The sequence below is a fragment of the Danio rerio genome, chromosome 4 (genome assembly GCF_052040795.2).
Source record: "Danio rerio strain M-AB ecotype USA chromosome 4, GRCz13ab, whole genome shotgun sequence".
Lineage (NCBI taxonomy): Eukaryota > Metazoa > Chordata > Actinopteri > Cypriniformes > Danionidae > Danio > Danio rerio.
In genome coordinates, this window is record NC_141024.2 from 62787501 (window position 1) to 62806184 (window position 18684).

An 18684-nucleotide genomic window follows, 5' to 3' on the forward strand; every position below is an offset into this window, starting at 1 on the left:
GTAAACACACACACACACGCGCACGCACACCTACCCAATTCACCTGTACCACATGTCTTTGGACTGTGGGGGAAACCAGAGCACCCGGAGGAAACCCACACATAGGCCACACAGAAACACCAACTGAGCTGAGGTTCAAACCAGCGACCTTCTTGCTCTGAGGCGACAGCACTACCTACTGTGCCATTGCCTCGCCCCTCGTGTGTTCAGTCTTCAGCCATTATTGTTCTCCTGATTCTCTTGAGAAGCTAAATGACACTTTATTGTTGTGTTTTTTTGTCAGATTTGCTTTGCCTGTTTACTGGAAGCTCGGCTTCAGTCATTTCTGTTGTACTTTGTATTCTTTTTTTCAAGTAAAGATCAGTTGTTTGTTTTTTCTAAAACTAAATGCCTCAAGTTCCATTATTAATTTTCTGCTCTTGGGTTCATAAGTTTAGGAGTTAGCTCAGCTGGGAAAAGCCCCAGCTTTGAGTCCAAGAGACCTGGCTTCAATCCTCACCTAAATCTTATAATCTATATGTACATTTGAGTCAGATTATGAAATTTTGACTTGATCAAATCTTGATGTGTTGTGGGTAACAAATAAGGACTTTGGTTTCAAAACACATTTGTTTTGATTGAATAATTTGAGAAAAGAAACAAGTTTCCTTTTTGAAGACAATTAAACTTTCTGTAGACAACTGGTTGCCTTTAAAGATATGTTCATGTGAAAACTCCCACATTACTACAAATAAATTGTATAAATAAACAGCACATTAGAGCAGATGTACAGTTGCATACTAAAATAGCATATTCATTTTGTAATGATTCCAAGCGAAAAAACAGCATATGCAAACATTAATTAAGTTTTTGAAGAAACTTTTTTTTTAATTACTTACCATCAACACAAACACTCCGCAGTTATTTGAGCAATGTTGTTTGGGAATGCCCTGGTAATACAAAAAAACAAAAAGAACACCACCATTAACAACAACAATTAGTAAAAAAATAAATAAAAATAAAGTGAAAACATTAAGTAGTTAAGGAACAATGTTTATGGGTGATGCTTACTGGAATTTCACCAGCACTGTACTCACCCCATGTGTCTGAACATGCATGCTGTGCTAGTTTTCTGTAGAGAACAATATTAAAAGAAACAATCATACAAAACATTAAACATTTAAATTGAAAGCTCTCATATCACAGGGCCTACAGTCCGTCAGACATTTAGATGGGACTGATTAAAATAATATCAATGAACATATAAAGATAGATAAATCAAAACAAAGAGGAAAAAGGTGAAAAAAAACAGAAAAAAACAGGGATATGTGGTTTAAAACAGAACTACCATTATCCCGAATTCTTAACTTTTCACTCATAAACCAATAACTGCTCAAGTAGCGTGTATCATTGAAGCTCCGTCCAGAGAGGGAATCAAGCCAATAGATCTCCCTTTTTTTTTCTTCATGATCTATGACAGTGCAACTTTAACATTACATTTCATGAATTGAATCCTTTTCAGGTTTTATATCTAAAATAAGTGGAACAGTTTAATATTTTCTATTTATTTACTTGACATTATCTATTATATTGTCACATACAACGATCATCCAGTGAATGCTCGTCCAAGAAGGTAGTAAAATGATGTCATGACTTGCCAGATTTTCCTTAAACAAAATCATAAGAATTTTTAAAGAAATGTAGTATTTACAACACAAACACTAAATGACTTATTCTACACTGCATCTGTTACAAAATCACACAATAACACTCACAGGAACATTAGACAGTGGGTCACCACACACTGGAGGCAACCAAGTCACTGTCACATATGGACTGAACACATGGACTGTTATACCCTGTTAAGTGAAAATAAATTAAAATACAATTAAACAAGCAGATACAATCCTTTACATTAAATACAGAGTTTTTTTTGGTCTAGGTCATCCTTTGCATTACCTGAAGGCCAGCAACATCCTTTATTACAGAAAGGCAAGCATTTAAAATCTGTAATCATTCAAGGATAAATTTATTCTACTACTTGGGTTAAGGTATTAATATACCAAAATGTGTTTGCAGAATCTTACTGTCGCCTCTACATCTTGAAGTAGTCCCAATGTTTGGAAATACAACCTGGTGAGGACTGTGCCTCCAACAGATGCTAGGAATTCATCTTTTGGCCCTCTCTCCAGTAAGGCATGGTTTAACTATGAAGAGAACATACTATAATATTCTGCAATACAATATCTTTCTCACTGTTCATCTTTATGCATTATAGTTAAAGTATTTTAAATGATCGTCTAATGAATAAACATGTTTCATGACATATAAATCTAACCTTCTCCAGCTGGACTGGACTGGGTGGCTGTGTCCAGCATGCCTTGTTTGGCTGCACACATTCCAGAGTGAAATTAAGTTTGAACTGGAAGTTTGAACAGGCACTACAAAATATATAAAATTGAAATAATTAGCAACAACACCCCATTTAAAATGACAACCAATATGAAAGAAAAAATATAAACAATTTAAATTCTTACAGTTGTTGCGTTGGTTCACTAAGGATCTCTTATCAGTCTTAACAGAGGGTGGAAGTGTGCCTTTAGATTGAAAAACAGTTGATGCATATGTATAAAAGGTACACTGCAAAAAATGCTTTTCTTGCTTAGATTTTTTTGTCTTGTTTCTAGTGTAAATATCTAAAATTTCTTATATCAAGAGGCAATTTCTAGATAAGCAAAACATATTTTCTTGTTTTAAGAAATAATATGCCAATAATAAGTGAGTTTTTCCTTAAAACAAGCAAAATAATCTGCCAATGGGGTAAGCAAAATAATCTTGTTTTTTTCTTTTGACGTAAGATTATTTTGCTTGTTTTAAGGAAAAACTCACTAATTATTGGCATATTATTTAACACCGGCTCATGATCAGGTACAATCTCCAAGTCAGAAAACACATGCTTGTCCATGAATCTGTGGGCTAAGACAAACAAAAATAATAAGAAAAAAAAGGTTAAATGCTGTTAACTATGTTGCCCTTTGAGGTAGTCATTAAAACTTTAATAAAATATTTACACAAGTATGAAGAATATTTAAAAAATTATGACCTTACCATTAAAATCAGATTCCAAAGTACGGTTGCCATGGAACAATTTATTAAAATGTTCTATTTTCTTTTGGTTATGTGCAAGATTCTGGTGGTGGAGAATATTTCGTGCCAGAAAGATGTGTGCTGCTGGTCTTAACATATTCATGAAGTAGTTGTTTTTCTTTACTTCTGAAAAAAGCTGCTCTGCACGCTGGCTATTAACTTTTCCAGCCAGCTCTGGCATAAGACCAATAGTGCGGAGCACATCTCTCTTGTCCATACTGCTGCTTTGGTGGAAAACTACACACAAACAGTAGTGCTCGGACAGACCGGTCACAGGGTGGCAGTCAGGATCTGCAGGTTTTTTTGTGTGTGTGTGTGTGTGCCAGCCAAGGAAAGTGAACTTTTAGTTTTCCTTCTTTTGCTTGTTTAATATTTTCAGCAGAGGGGTCTTGCACTCTGCCCTCAAATGGGTGGAAAGGTGGACATCGTGGACATCTTTTATTTGTGTGTGCAACTACGCCTCGAGGGTAATCATAGATTGTGACATTAGGAAAATATTTTCCATGACAGCAGAAGGTCTGTGAAATCACGTGGACTCTCAGCTCTGAGGTTAAATTTGATTGAGTAAACAATCCCACATGGACACATGATTACACCCACACCACCTATATACACAGAAAAATAAAAAATTAACTAAATTATTGAAACACTAAATTAAACATTTCAACAATAATATAGTACATTTTAACAAGGATCAAAAACCTTTCATAAATTATCCTAAAACTATTGAGCAGCAACCTTTCATATATTTGGATAATTTAAAAAACTTTGATCCACTTCAAATGTTTAACATATACTGTACACATGTGGGCATATATACATATACAGTACTTATACATGCAGATACATACATGCCATAACTCACCTGAAGCACCCCAAATCTTTTCAAACACCTTGATGTCACTCTATTTGACATTTAATCACAAAGTCTGAGGATGAGATCCATTTTGGAACCAACATTATCAACCCCAAACTGTCGACACAGCTTTTTGAAATCTGCAATCTAATCATAAGCATATTTGAGAGTAAGTTTAGCAAAAAGTGAATTAATTATTTATTATTAAATAAATGTTTAAATACAAATCAGGCATATCTCCATTTTCTCCCTTTTCGTTTTGTTCAATTCTTTCAACCCATTCCTGTGGTATTGCTCTTTTTAAATCCTCAAACTGTTTTACAAGTGTTCCTTTCCCTTAATTCACTTCATTTTCAGATAACATGTCTTCAATTACCTGTAATGGAAGATAGCCATTTATCACCTCATAGAGCACATCCTTCACTTGCCTAATTCCAGCTTTCCACCATTTTTTAATAATATATTACATTTCCATCTTTCTTGACATTCATGTTTAAAAACAAAGGTTGTTCTAAGAGCTGGTTTCTTCCTTTAGGTACAATGAGCATATTTTCTAAAAAGTTTCCCCAAGCTTCTAAAACCTCTGTATAAAATATTGGTATACCTGTCCACATTTCTTTTTTTGTTTTCATACATAATACACTACATCCCTTATTTACTTGACCACATTTCTTTAAAAAATAGCCCATGACACTTTTCCACACTGCTTTACTCTTAACATCTACAAAACATTTTACCAATTTTGTCCTTAATGTTTTCATCCATAAAAATGGGTATGTCCTTAAAACGTGTCGTATGCTATTTTTGCTCTTTCTTTTCCCCATAAGAAATCTAAAACACATTTTCAAAATTCTTTTATAGTAAACAAAAGGCAATGGGGTAACACTCTGCACATACCACATTTTTGAGAGTTGAAAAGAGTGTGTGTATGAGAATTAGAAGGGCAGATGGATGGAACTTAGATGGAAATTAGATTGAGATATTGGAAACTGAGAAACCTGACATTGAAGGCAAAGGTTTTATTGATTATTTCTCTAATACATTAATCTTAGCTCCAGTTCCTTTACAATACCTCTTTAAAATCCCCATTGCCTTTGTTACACTTTGGATGTCTTCAACCAACAAAGTTGTGTCATCTGCATACTGGTAAATTGGCTCAAGTTCGGTTCTTTCTTCTATTTGTATTCCTCTTATTCCATTGACTGCTTTTATTGCAAGTCCCAATGGTTCAGCTACTAATGTGTACAGTAGTGCAGATAGTAGACATCCTTGTCTTATAGACCTTGTTGGTTGAAAACATTCCGATTAAAAAAACATTGCATTTAATACATGTCAAAATATTATAATAAAAAATGTTGATCCATTTCCTAAAATTCTCCCTAAATCCAAAGTTTTTAATCACTTCAAACAAATAGTCATTTTCTCCGTTCCTTGTTTTAATTCTCCATTTTTATCCAACACCTCTTTCATTAAGTCTCCTTTCTGTCTAGTCTTTTCTAAGTTAAAGAAGTATTTTGTACTTCGATCTCCTTCAACAGTGTACTTTGCTTTGCTTCTAATTATATTATTTGACAATATTTTATTGAACATTTTTTATGTCTAACTTCATGTTGTCCCACTATATTCTTTTATCTTCTCTATACATTCTATCCAATTTACTGTTTACAATTATTTGTTTATTTATTTTTTCTTTGTATGTCTCATGTTTTAAAATTGTTGCGTTCAAAATCCATACACCTAATCACCTTTCAACTTTTACACAATCTAACTTCACACAAAAAATCGAATGATCACTAAATCCAACGTTTTTGTAAAATACACTTTTTATATAGTCTTTCATTTCTACATTACATAACATTTAATCAATCCTACTTCACCTCATTTAAAACCAGTTGCATTCTTGAAAATTTCCTCTTTGTCTTATTTCTCTCTCTCCACACATCTATTAAATTGCATTCTGTCATCATTTTCAGTAGCTCCTTTCTCCCCTTGTCTTTTCTATATACCATCTTACTCCCCAGATCTAATTCTGTGAAAACAGTATTAAAATCTCAAACTACAATAACATTCTGCCATTTTTTACATTTATACTAACGTTTATAAAGAAGTTCACTTTTTCATTTTTTTCATTGGATGCATGAATATTATAAATTATGAAATTATCTTCAACTTTTTCTAATTTCATCGCCATGCTTTTCCCAACTCCATCCTCAAATATTACCTTTTCTTTTTCATATATACCTTTTTTTATTCAAATCACTACTCCACAATCCACTTTATCCTGTCTATTGTTAAAATATATTTGACCATCCCATTTACTTTGAACCATTTTAACCATTTTGAACCACTTTAATTTTTCCAATTTTTTCTTGCAAAACAATCATGTCAGCTTCTTTACATAACACCAACATATTTTCAAATTTCTCCACATTCAATAAACAGCTTGCATTCCATGATAAAAGGTTAAAAAACGCTTGTCCACTGTTCTTGTTCTGACGTCTGTTTTTCGTTCACATTTTTTCCTCTCTCTTCCCTTATATTGTTTGTTTCCTCCTCCATTACCCTTGTTTTTAAATCTTCTTCTTCCTTGTTTCTTTCATGCACCTGTCCGTCCTCTTGTTTTACTCCCCCCTTCCTCTCCTTCCATCCAACATTCACACTTGTTTAAAAATTGTATAAATTCTACAGTGTAAAACTAAGACACTGTGACTAACAAACACACATCACATTGCACTCATACATACTTTTAAACATGGATCTTTGTGTTATTTGTATTGTGCATGTGTGTGTTTGTGTAATGTGTACATGTTGTTTTTTCTCTCAAGATTAGCATTGTGTTTATGTAAAAATTTCACTTTTATGTCAAACAATAGCCCATATCAACACTGAAATAACCACAGACACATTTTCTTTCAAACTTCATTTATTAACCAAACATAGAGAGTTTACATATACTTACCAGTTTCCATTTCTCAGCACCAAACCTGTTTAACTTTCAAACAAAGCCATTTATACAGATTTTTCCCGCCTTCACTTTGGAGCAGCCATTTTCCATAGCATCATCAGGGTCACAACCCCCTGGTCAGTAAATAAAAATCACAGTTTTGTTGTTTAAATTTGTACTGGTTATTTGTTGTGTTGTATTTTGAGTTTTGTATGCATATTCATTTACTTGCATTAATTTATATTTCTGTTGAATGTCTTTTTATGTATTTTTTTGTCTACATGGTAACCCACTACCAGTAAAATGGTTTAACCCATGAGCGGGGCCAATACAATAAAATGGCCCCAAACATTTACTTGGAGTGGGTAGTTGTAGGAGAAGGTTGTTTGTGTCAGTATTGTTAACAGATTTTGTTCAGGGGCCTGTTTCAGTAAGGAGGTTCAAACAACTCGGAGTTTAAACTTGAACTCTGAGTTGATTTACCGAGAGATTAAAAACTCTGAGTTTTCGGTTTCAGAATAGCTGATCTGAGTTGAGTCAATCAACTTTGAGTAGACCAACTCAGAGTTAAGCGCGCACACCGTGACTATAAAAAGGCATTATCAATGGAGCGCAGATATTACGAGTGACCATGGCAACATCTTAAAAAAAGAGATCACAATTTCTTTCTCCGGCTGAATTTGATCTGCTAATGCAAAGTTATGGCAAATATGAGTGTATATATTTAAAAAGAAGCAATTATCAGTGAAACAGAGACAGCATGAGAAAACAGCTGCTCAAGTTAATGCATAATTTTTTATTTAAAGTATTTAAATATTTAAGTATAATAAAATAAGTAATGTAATGTGTGACGTTTATAAAATGTTTCTAAACTTTTATACACGTTTATCAGTTTTAATAGATTTAACAGTGCACTTGTGTGTCTGCCTTTTTATTGATTAAGTGATAGAGTTTGATATAACATTAAGAAGGTAAGCAGTGCTAAAAATACTTTTTAGAAAAAATAATAATCACGTTAATCTAGTAACAGTACATGTCAAAGGTTAAGCTAATTATTAATGATAAAACAGCGTTTTCATCCAACAAGTCAAAGAGAACAAAATCGTCACTTCCTGATTAACCAAATATCAACAGTAAAAACAGAATTTACTGTGGTAGAAAAAGCTGTGGCAAATATTTTTTATTTAATTAATGTGTTTTCATCAAAATATAGGCTATTACATAAATTTGTGCAAAACTGGAATAACGCCTAAAAATAAAGCAGCGTTTTTATCCAAACAGTCGAAGAGAACACAATCGTCACTTTCTGATTAACTTGCGCCAAATATCAACAGTAAAAACAGAATCACTGCGGTAGAAGAAGCTGCATCAATGATTTTTTATTTAATTAATGTACCTGAGCCTCAGAAGACAATTGACACACAATGAACACGTGGGGGCGTTTGAAGCCAGACGCGGAGATCTTGACACACTCCAGACGCTCGGAGGTAATTAATAATATACACTAATACTGAAACAGTAAATGCATTTTAGATTGACTAAAACACCATTTAAGATGTTCTACAGTGTGCTCAGTCTGCTGGTTTGTTTTTTCACACACATTTTTATCATCATCTCTAACAAACCATTTTTTAATGTACATACTGTAATTTAAGTGCACTTCGTAGTTTATGTGCATCTATCAAATAAAAGTTTAACCCACTCAGTTATGCACTTGTTATATTATGCGTATTTTCAAAAGTTATGTGAATCATGACGTTTCCATCAATCGTTTTTATGCACATCTCCAAAATGAGCTCTAAAATAGGTGTGTGGAAATGTAAGACTAATGCGAGAAATGCCGCTTCATCTTTAAAAAAGGGGAGGAGACCGATAGAAACTCAGAGTTTAGAGAATAAAACCTGCTCCGGACCAGGTTAGATTCACAGAGTAAGTTACCACGGTAACTGACTCTGAGTTAAAGTTAACTCTCTTTTAGAAACAGGCTTGACTTACCCTGCTTTCTCGAGTTTAACAAACCTGCCATTTTGAAACGGAAAACCCAGAGTTTGTCTCATTTCAGGGTTAAACTACTCTGAGTTTTCACTTAACCTGCTTTCTGAAACAGGCCCCAGGTCATTTACTTGATTTAGCTGAACAAGCCTGTATATACATTGTAAATATAGAATAGTTTATTTTTCTTTATTGTTATTTTGTCACTTTCACCTGTTTTGCTGGATTTTTGTTTTCACTTTGTGTAAATAAATCACTCTTCACTTTCACCAGCGGCTTCTGTGACACTTTTTTGCCTCCATCCACCTGGTCAATCGTAACAGTTGGTGTCAGAAGTAACTCGGGTGAGTGTCACAGAATTACCAAATATGCCGCCTAAGAAGAAAACTCAGCTAGCAGCTGATGTGGATGTCAATCGTAACACTGGACATTTGACAGTATTACAATTCCTTGCAAAGTGTCCCTTTTCTTCACATTTATAGCACTTAAAATCTGTGCAATCCATTAACAGGTGCTTTTTTTTTAAATCTTCATATTACATTAACATTTAAAAACTCCAGAAATTTTTACAAAACAAATACATTAAAATAAACATTCTTCATAAAATAATATCCTCTTTGGGCATCTTCCACTTTAAACCATTTAAAACATTATAAACTTCATCATTAAACACATCATAAAAGCTTGGTAACATGTCTTCTTCTTTAAAATACCAGTACAGTCTTTCTATGCATCTTTCCATTTTTCTTTTTATTACATTCCACACATTAACAGGTGCTCAGGGCTTATGCACAGCCTACAGGTCTTCACTTGGTGGCTGTGCATTACCCTGAAGTACCTTTTGCTGTTTCCAGCTTTGTGCTACATGGGAATAATGCCACCTCCTTAGGGAACCTTACTTCTAGGAACCTTGTTCCGTCCTCAATGTCAGTGCCTGTGTAAACTCTTCTTTTTATTTTTGATATGGGATAAACTCCCCATCCTTCTAATTTTTCTAAAATTTCTCTGTCATCAAGATAGACTGGCAGGTGCACGAAATAAACAACATAATCCTTGTTTTGCAGCTTTTTGATTTTAACAGTTCATTTCCTTAATCAACAGTTCATAGATCAATTCCTCAAAACATGTTTCTTGCTTTACCATAGTTAGTTCAAACTCTTTTCCTTGCCTCAGTCTCAAAGCCAGAATCTTCCCATGACCACACTTGTCTGTCACTGCTTTAATGATGTCCACAGCTCTTACCTCATTTACTTCTTCGGCATTTACTATTACTGTTACTTCTTTTAAATATTTTCTTCCAAGTTTTTCCTTTGTCCAGCTCGTTGTCTATCGTCCAGTCCATTGTCCTTAACTATTCTTGCCCCTCCATCCAGTCTAGTTTCATTTGCCAAGAGAGTCTCTGCATCCAGCCCAGTTTCGTTTGCCAAAGAACGGTCCATTTTATGCCCAGGAAAAGTGAAAAACAAAAAACACCCTCCAGTTAGCAAGATGCTGCTCTTAGGTGGTTTAAAAAAATAAAATAGACTATTTCACTCCATAAAAACAACACAAACAAACACACAACAAAAATTCTAAAATGAAGGAGACCCTTTCTCCAAACTGCAGCTGTTCACTCCCTGTATCGCTCACTAGTGTCCTTTACTGTTCCCTGGGTGGTACGGCTATAAGCAGGCAACAATTCTACCACTGAGCCACCAATGTTGACACATATCTTTCCTTGCCTTTGTGGTGTGTGTGCTGCAAGGCTGTTACATGCAGCTGGAAGAGGAGCAACACAAAACATGAACTGCATTGGCCCAGAATCAGACCCGGGTCTCCTGCATGGGAGGCGAGAATTCAACCACTGGACCACCAATGCTGCCTCACATGTTCACCTGCCCTTGTGGGCTCTCAGAGCTGCCAGGCGGTTACAAGCAGCTGGAAGGGGAGCAACATAAATTGCATTGGCCAGGAATCAACACAAATCCACAAATGCTGAACTGCTTATTATTTTGCCATTGGCCGGGAATCGGACACGAATCTCCCACGTGGCAGGTGAGAATTGTGTGTAAGCGAGGCGCAACTCTGCGCAGGAGTTTAGACCGGGTTTGTTTTGGTCTAATGAAAAATCTATTTTAGTTTCTCAAAATAGCAACGCGCCAGCAGTGCGCCTCAGAACACCTTCTTTTTTAGACCAGAACGCCTATGGGTGCACATATGAGCGCTAATGCATTTGCTATTTAAACAGCGTAGCGCAACGCCTCAAAACGACTCTTGTGTCAAGCTTAAACTAGCAATATACTTTTGCGCCGCGCGTATGATAGGGCACTAAACCATCAATGCTGAAACACATGTTATCCTACCCTAGTGGGGTGTGATTGCTGCTATGCTGTTACATGCAGCTGGAAGAGTAGCAACACAGACCAGCAACTGCATTGGCTGGCAATCAGACCCAGTTCTTCCACAAGGCGGGCGAAAATTCTACCACTGAAACACCAACGCTGGCACATATGTTCTTTTGCCCTTGTGGGGAGTCAGTGCTGCAAGATAGTTACATGTAGCTGGAAAAGGAGCCACACAAAACAGCAACTGCACTAGACGGGAATCGAACTCATGTGTCCCGCATGGTAGGCAAGAATTCTACCACTGAACCACCAATATGGATATACTCATATTGCTGCCCTAGTGGGGTGTGATTGCTGCAAGGCTGTTACCCAGAGCTGGAAGAGTAGCATCAAAAAACAGTAATTGCATTAGCCGAGAATCAAACCTGGGTCTCCCACGTGACAGCCGAGAATTCTACCATTGAACCACTAATGCTGATCCATGTTGTTTCTTGCCTTTGTGTTGTGTGAGAGCTAAAAGGCCGTCAACCAGAGCTGGAACAGGAGCCACACAATATTAATATATTATATAGCCGTATTATATTATAGCCGTGAATCGACGCCAGGCCTCCCGCGTGGCAGGCGAGAATTCTACCACTGAACCACCAATGCTGATATGCACATACTACTGTCCTAGTGGGGTGTGATTGCTGCAAGGCTGTTACCCGGAGCTGCAAGAGTAGCAACACTAAACAGGGTTTGCATTGGCCAGGGTCTCCCGCGTGGCAGGCTAGAATTCTACAAGTGAACCACCAATGCTGATATGCTCATACTGCTGTCCTAGTGGGGTGTGATTGCTGAAAGGCTGTTACCCAGAGCTGGAAGAGTAGCAACACAAAACAGGGTTTGCATTGGCCAGGAACCGGACCAGGGTCTCCCACGTGGAGAATTCTACCACTGAACCACCAAGGCTGATATGCTCATACTGCTCTCCTAGTAGGGTGTGATTGCTGCAAGGCTGTTACCCAGAGCTGGAAGAGTAGCAACACAAAACAGGGTTTGCATTGGCCAGGAACCGGACCAGGGTCTCCCACGTGGCAGGCGAGAATTCTACCACTGAACTACCAATGCTGATATGCTCATACTGCTCTCCTAGTAGGGTGTGATTGCTGCAAGGCTGTTACCCAGAGCTGGAAGAGTAGCAACACAAAAGAGGATTTGCATTGGCCAAGACAAACCCGGGTCTTCCGCGTGGTAGGCGAGAATTGTACCACTGAACCACCAATGCTGTTATAACATAAATCTGTCCTAGTGGGGTTTGATTGCTGCAAGGCTGTTACCCAGTGCTGGAAGAGTAGCACCACAAAACAGAAATTGCATTGGCCGGGAATCGGACCCGGGTCTCCCGCATGGGAGGCAAAAATTCTATCACTGAACCACCAATGCTGATATGCTCATGGTGCTGTCCTAGTGGGTTGTGATTGCTGCAAGGCTGTTACCCAGAGCTGGAAGAGTAGCAACACAAAAAAGAAATTGCATTGGCAGGGAATCGGACCGAGGTCTACCGCGTGGGAGGCAAGAAGTCTACCACTGAACCACCCATGCTGATATGTTCAAACATCTGTCCTAGTGGGGTGTGATTGCTGCAAGGCTGTTACCCGGAGCTGGAAGATTAACTACACAAAACAGGATTGCATTGGCAAGGAATCAGACCCAGGTCTCCCGTGTGGGAGGCGAGAATTCTATTACTGAACCACCAATGCTGATATGCTCATACTGCTCTCCTTGTAGGGTGTGATTGCTGCAAAGCTGTTACCCAGAGCTGGAAGAGTAGCAACACAAAACAGGATTTGCATTGGCCAGGAATCAGACCCGGGTCTCCCGCATGGGAGGCGAGAATTCTACCAGTAAACCACCACTGCTGATATGCTCATACTGCTGTCCTAGTTGGGTGTGATTGCTGCAAGGCTGTTAGCCCGAGCTGGAAGAGTAGCAACACAAAAAGGAAATTGCATTGGCCGGGAATCGGACCCAGGTCTCCCGCGTGGCAGGCGAGAATTCTACCACTGAACCACCAATGCTGATATGCTTATACAACTGTCCTAGTAGGGTATGATTGCTGCAAGGCTGTTACCCAGAGCTGGAAGAGTAGCAACACAAAACAGGGTTTGCATTGGCCAGGAACCAGACCAGGATCTCCCACGTGGCAGGCGAGAATTCTACCACTTAACCACCAATGCTGATACACTCATACTGCTCTCCTATTAGGGTGTAATTGCTGCAAGGCTGTTACCCAGAGCTGGAAGAGTAGCAACACAAAAAGGGAACTGTGTTGGCCGGGAATCGGACCCAGGTCTCCTGTGTGGGAGGCGAGAATTCTACCACTAAACCACCATTGCTGATATGCTCATACTGCTGTCCTAGTGAGGTGTGATTGCTGCAAGGCTGTTACCCAGAGCTGTAAGAGTAGCAACACAAAAGAGGATTTGCATTGGCCGGGAATCGGACCCGGGTCTCCCGCGTGGCAGGCGAGAATTCTACCACTGAACCACCAATGCTGATATGCTTATACAACTGTCCTAGTGGGGTGTGATTGCTGCAAGGCTGTTACCCAGAGCTGGAAGAGTAGCAACACAAAACAGGGTTTGCATTGGCCAGGAGCCGGACCAGGGTCTTCCACGTGGCAGGCGAGAATTCCACCACTGAACCACCAATGCTGATATGCTCATACTGCTCTCCTAGTAGGGTGTGATTGCTGCAAGGCTGTTACCCAGAGCTGGAAGAGTAGCAACACAAAACAGGAATTGCATTGGCCAGGAACCGGACCAGGGTCTCCCACGTGGCAGGCGAGAATTCTACCACTGAACTACCAATGCTGATATGCTCATACTGCTCTCCTATTAGGGTGTGATTGCTGCAAGGCTGTTACCCAGAGCTGGAAGAGTAGCAACACAAAAGAGGATTTGCATTGGCCGAAATCGAACCCGGGTCTCCCGCGTCGCAGGCGAGAATTCTCCCACTGAACCACCAATGCTGTTATAACATAAATCTGTCCTAGTGGGGTGTGATTGCTGCAAGGCTGTTACCCAGTGCTGGAAGAGTAGCACCACAAAACAGAAATTGCATTGGCCGGGAATCGGACCCGGGTCTCCCGAATGGGAGGCGAGAATTCTATCACTGAACCATTATGCTGATATGCACATGCTGCTGTCCTAGTGGGTTGTGATTGCTGCAAGGCTGTTACCCAGAGCTGGAAGAGTAGCAACACAAAAAAGAAATTGCATTGGCCGGGAATCGGACCCAGGTCTACCGCGTGGCAGGCAAGAAGTCTACCACTGAACCACCAAAGCTGATATGCTCAAACATATGTCCTAGTGGGGTGTGATTGCTGCATGGCTGTTACCCGGAGCTGGGAGATTAACTACACAAAACAGGATTGCATTGGCAAGGAATCAGACCCAGGTCTCCCGTGTGGGAGGCGAGAATTCTATTACTGAACCACCAATGCTGATATGCTCATACTGCTCTCCTTGTAGGGTGTGATTGCTGCAAGGCTGTTACCCAGAGCTGTAAGAGTAGCAACACAAAACAGGATTTGCATTGGCCAGGAATTGGACCCGGGTCTCCCGCGTGGCAGGCGAGAATTCTACCAGTGAACCACCACTGCTGATATGCTCATACTACTGTCCTAGTTGGGTGTGATTGCTGCAAGGCTGTTACCCAGAGCTGGAAGAGTAGCAACACAAAAAAGAAATTGCATTGGCCGGGAATCGGACCCAGGTCTACCGCGTGGCAGGCAAGAAGTCTACCAGTAAACCACCACTGCTGATATGCTCATACTGCTCTCCTAGTGGGGTGTGATTGCTGCAAGGCTGTTACCCAGAGCTGTAAGAGTAGCAACACAAAAGAGGATTAGCATCGGCCGGGAATCGGACCCGGGTCTCCCGCGTGGCAGGCGAGAATTCTACCATCGTACCACCAATGCTTATATGCTTATACAACTGTCCTAGTGGGGTGTGATTGCTGCAAGGCTGTTACCCAGAGCTGGAAGAGTAGCAACACAAAACAGGGTTTGCATTGGCCAGGAACCGGACCCAGGTCTCCCGCGTGGCTGGCGAGAATTCTACCACTGAACCACCAATGCTGATATGCTCATACTGCTGTCCTAGTTGGGTGTGATTGCTGCAAGGCTGTTACCCAGAGCTGGAAGAGTAGCAACACAAAAGAGGATTTGCATTGGCCGGGAATCGGACCCAGGTCTCCCGCGTGGCAGGCGAGAATTCTACCACTGAACCACCAATGCTTATATGCTTATATAACTGTCCTAGTGGGGTGTGATTGCTGCAAGGCTGTTACCCAGAGCTGGAAGAGTAGCAACACAAAACAGGGTTTGCATTGGCCAGGAACCGGACCAGGGTCTCCCACGTGGCAGGCGAGAATTCTACCACTGAAACACCAATGCTGATATGCTCATACTGCTGTCCTAGTTGGGTGTGATTGCTGCAAGGCTGTAACCCAGAGCTGGAAGAGTAGCAACACAAAAAAGAAGTTGCATTGGCCGGGAATCGGACCCAGGTTTACCGCATGGCAGGCAAGAAGTCTACCAGTGAACCACCACTGCTGATATGCTCATACTGCTCTCCTAGTGGGATGTGATTGCTGCAAGGCTGTTACCCAGAGCTGGAAGAGAAGCAACACAAAAAGGGAACTGCGTTGGCTAGGAATCAGACCCAGGTCTCCTGCGTGGCAGGCGAGAATGCTACCACTGAACCACCAAAGCTGATATGCTCATACATCTGTCCTAGTGGGGTGTGATTGCTGCAAGACTGTTACCCAGAGCTGGAAGAGTAGCAACACAAAACAGGGTTTGCATTGGCCAGGAACTGGACCAGGATCTCTCACGTGGCAGGCGAGAATTCTACCACTGAACCACCAATGCTGATATGCTCATACTGCTCTCCTAGTAGGGTGTGATTGCTGCAAGGCTGTTACCCAGAGCTGGAAGAGTAGCAACACAAAATGGGAACTGCGTTGGCCGGGAATCGGACCCAGGTCTCCTGTGTGGGAGGCGAGAATTCTACCACTGAACCTCCAATGCTGATATGCTCATACTGCTCTCCTATTAGGGTGTGATTGCTGCAAGGCTGTTACCCAGAGCTGGAAGATTAGCAACACAAAACAAGAATTGCATTGGCCAGGAATCGGACCCGGGTCTCCCGCGTGGGAGTCGAGAATTCTACCACTGAACCATTAATGCTGCTGTCCTAGTGGGTTGTGATTGCTGCAAGGCTGTTACCCAGAGCTGAAAGAGTAGCAACACAAAAAAGAAATTGCATTGGCCGGGAATCGGACCCAGGTCTACCGCGTGGCAGGCAAGAGGTCTACCACTGAACCACCAATGCTGATATGCTTAAACAGCTGTCCTAGTGGGGTGTGATTGCTGCAAGGCTGTTACCTGGAGCTGGAAGATTATCTACACAAAAAGGGAATTGCATTGACCGGGAATTAGACCCAGGTCTCCTGTGTGGGAGGCGAGAATTCTACCACTAAACCACCAATGCTGATATGCTCATACTGCTGTCCTAGTGGGGTGTGATTGCTGCAAGGCTGTTACCCAGAGCTGTAAGAGTAGCAACACAAAAGAGGATTTGCATTGGCCGGGAATCGGACCCGGGTCTCCCGCGTGGCAGGCGAGAATTCTACCACTGAACCACCAATGCTGATATGCTTATACAACTGTCCTAGTGGGGTGTGATTGCTGCAAGGCTGTTACACAGAGCTGGAAGAGTAGCAACACAAAAGAGGATTTGCATTGGCTGGGAATCGAACCCGGGTCTTCCGCGTGGTAGGCGAGAATTGTACCACTAAACCACCAATGCTGTTATAACATAAATCTGTCCTAGTGGGGTGTGATTGCTGCAAGGCTGTTACCCAGTGCTGGAAGAGTAGCACCACAAAACAGAAATTGCATTGGCCGGGAATCGGACCCGGGTCTCCCGCATGGGAGGCGAAAATTCTATCACTGAACCACCAATGCTGATATGCTCATTGTGCTGTCCTAGTGGGTTGTGATTGCTGCAAGGCTGTTACCCAGAGCTGGAAGAGTAGCAACACAAAAAAGAAATTGCATTTGCCGGGAATCGGACCCAGGTCTACCGCGTAGCAGGCAAGAAGTCTACCACTGAACCACCAATGCTGATATGCTCAAATATCTGTCCTAGTGGGGTGTGATTGCTGCAAGGCTGTTACCCGGAGCTGGAAGATTAACTAAACAAAACAGGAATTGCATTGGCCGGGAATCAGACCCAGGTCTCCCGTATGGGAGGCGAGAATTCTACCACTGAACCATTAATGCTGATATGCTTATACAACTGTCCTAGTGGGGTGTGATTGCTGCAAGGCTGTTACCCAGAGCTGGAAGAGTAGCAACACAAAAGATGAATTGCATTAGCCGGTAATCGAATCCGGGTCTCCTGCGTGGGAGGCGAGAATTCTACCACTGAACCACCAATGCTGATATGCTCATCCTGCTGTCCTAGTGGGGTGTGATTGCTGCAAGGCTGTTACCCAGAACTGTAAGAGTTGCAACACAAAACAGAAATTGCATTGGCCAGGAATTGGACACAGGATTCCCGCGTGGGAGGTGAGAATTCTACCACTGAACCACCAATGCTGATATGCTTATACAACTGTCCTAGTGGGGTGTGATTGCTGCAAGGCTGTTACCCAGAGCTGAAAGAGTAGCAACACAAAAGAGGATTTGCATTGGCCGGGAATCGGACACAGGATTCCCGCGTGGGAGGTGAGAATTCTACCATTGAACCACCAATGCTGATATGCTTATACAACTGTCCTAGTGGGGTGTGATTGCTGCAAGGCTGTTACCCAGAGCTGAAAGAGTAGCAACACAAAAGAGGATTTGCATTGGCCGGGAATCGGACCCGGGTCTCCCGCGTGGCAGGCGAGAATTCTACCACTGAACCACCAATGCTGATATGCCTAAATTGCTGCCCTAGTGGGGTGTGATTGCTGCAAGGCTGTTACCTAGAGCTGGAAAGGAAGCAACACAAAAGAGGATTTGCATTGGCCGGGAATCGGACACGGGTCTCCCGCGTGGCAGGCGAGAATGCTACCACTGAACCACCAAAGCTGATATGCTCATACATCTGTCCTAGTGGGGTGTGATTGCTGCAAGACTGTTACCCAGAGCTGGAAGGGTAGCAACACAAAACAGGGTTTGCATTGGCCAGGAACCGGACCAGGGTCTCTCCCGTGGCAGGCGAGAATTCTACCACTGAACCACCAATGCTGATATGCACATACTGCTCTCCTAGTAGGGTGTGATTGCTGCAAGGCTGTTACCCAGAGCTGGAAGAGTAGCAACACAAAAAGGAACTGCGTTTGCCGGGAATCGGACCCAGGTCTCCTGTTTGGGAGGCGAGAATTCTACCACTAAACCACCA

General features: G+C 41.1%; 3 long non-coding RNA genes and 9 other non-coding genes across 12 annotated transcripts in view; 1 reads left to right on the forward strand and 11 right to left on the reverse strand.

Moving 5' to 3' along the window:
• The window catches only part of LOC147845151 (uncharacterized), a 7259-nt gene extending 3139 nt beyond the window's left edge, over positions 1–4120 (reverse strand). Inside the window, exons 1-9 of the long non-coding RNA XR_015942868.1 lie at positions 3992–4120; positions 3088–3731; positions 2869–2955; positions 2517–2576; positions 2318–2420; positions 2067–2186; positions 1939–1986; positions 1077–1838; positions 879–929 (exon numbers count right to left, since the gene is read on the reverse strand). This is a non-coding gene — a long non-coding RNA (uncharacterized LOC147845151). The remainder of the gene's footprint in view (positions 1–878; positions 930–1076; positions 1839–1938; positions 1987–2066; positions 2187–2317; positions 2421–2516; positions 2577–2868; positions 2956–3087; positions 3732–3991) is intronic.
• LOC148682305 (uncharacterized) overlaps positions 1–9187 on the forward strand; it is a 152546-nt gene extending 143359 nt beyond the window's left edge. Inside the window, exon 2 of the long non-coding RNA XR_015943055.1 lies at positions 7345–9187. This is a non-coding gene — a long non-coding RNA (uncharacterized LOC148682305). The remainder of the gene's footprint in view (positions 1–7344) is intronic.
• The window catches only part of LOC147845150 (uncharacterized), a 180450-nt gene that overhangs the window by 5820 nt on the left and 155946 nt on the right, over positions 1–18684 (reverse strand). The window lies entirely within an intron of this gene.
• trnag-ccc (transfer RNA glycine (anticodon CCC)) lies at positions 12597–12667 on the reverse strand. Its single transcript has one exon. It is a non-coding gene; the product is annotated as a tRNA-Gly (tRNA).
• Positions 13232–13302, reverse strand: trnag-gcc (transfer RNA glycine (anticodon GCC)). The gene has a single exon. It is a non-coding gene; the product is annotated as a tRNA-Gly (tRNA).
• trnag-gcc (transfer RNA glycine (anticodon GCC)) lies at positions 13709–13779 on the reverse strand. The gene has a single exon. It is a non-coding gene; the product is annotated as a tRNA-Gly (tRNA).
• On the reverse strand, positions 15454–15524 carry trnac-gca (transfer RNA cysteine (anticodon GCA)). Its single transcript has one exon. It is a non-coding gene; the product is annotated as a tRNA-Gly (tRNA).
• Positions 16871–16941, reverse strand: trnag-gcc (transfer RNA glycine (anticodon GCC)). The gene has a single exon. It is a non-coding gene; the product is annotated as a tRNA-Gly (tRNA).
• Positions 17030–17100, reverse strand: trnag-acc (transfer RNA glycine (anticodon ACC)). Its single transcript has one exon. It is a non-coding gene; the product is annotated as a tRNA-Gly (tRNA).
• trnag-ccc (transfer RNA glycine (anticodon CCC)) lies at positions 17188–17258 on the reverse strand. Its single transcript has one exon. It is a non-coding gene; the product is annotated as a tRNA-Gly (tRNA).
• trnag-ccc (transfer RNA glycine (anticodon CCC)) lies at positions 17665–17735 on the reverse strand. Its single transcript has one exon. It is a non-coding gene; the product is annotated as a tRNA-Gly (tRNA).
• trnag-gcc (transfer RNA glycine (anticodon GCC)) lies at positions 18142–18212 on the reverse strand. Its single transcript has one exon. It is a non-coding gene; the product is annotated as a tRNA-Gly (tRNA).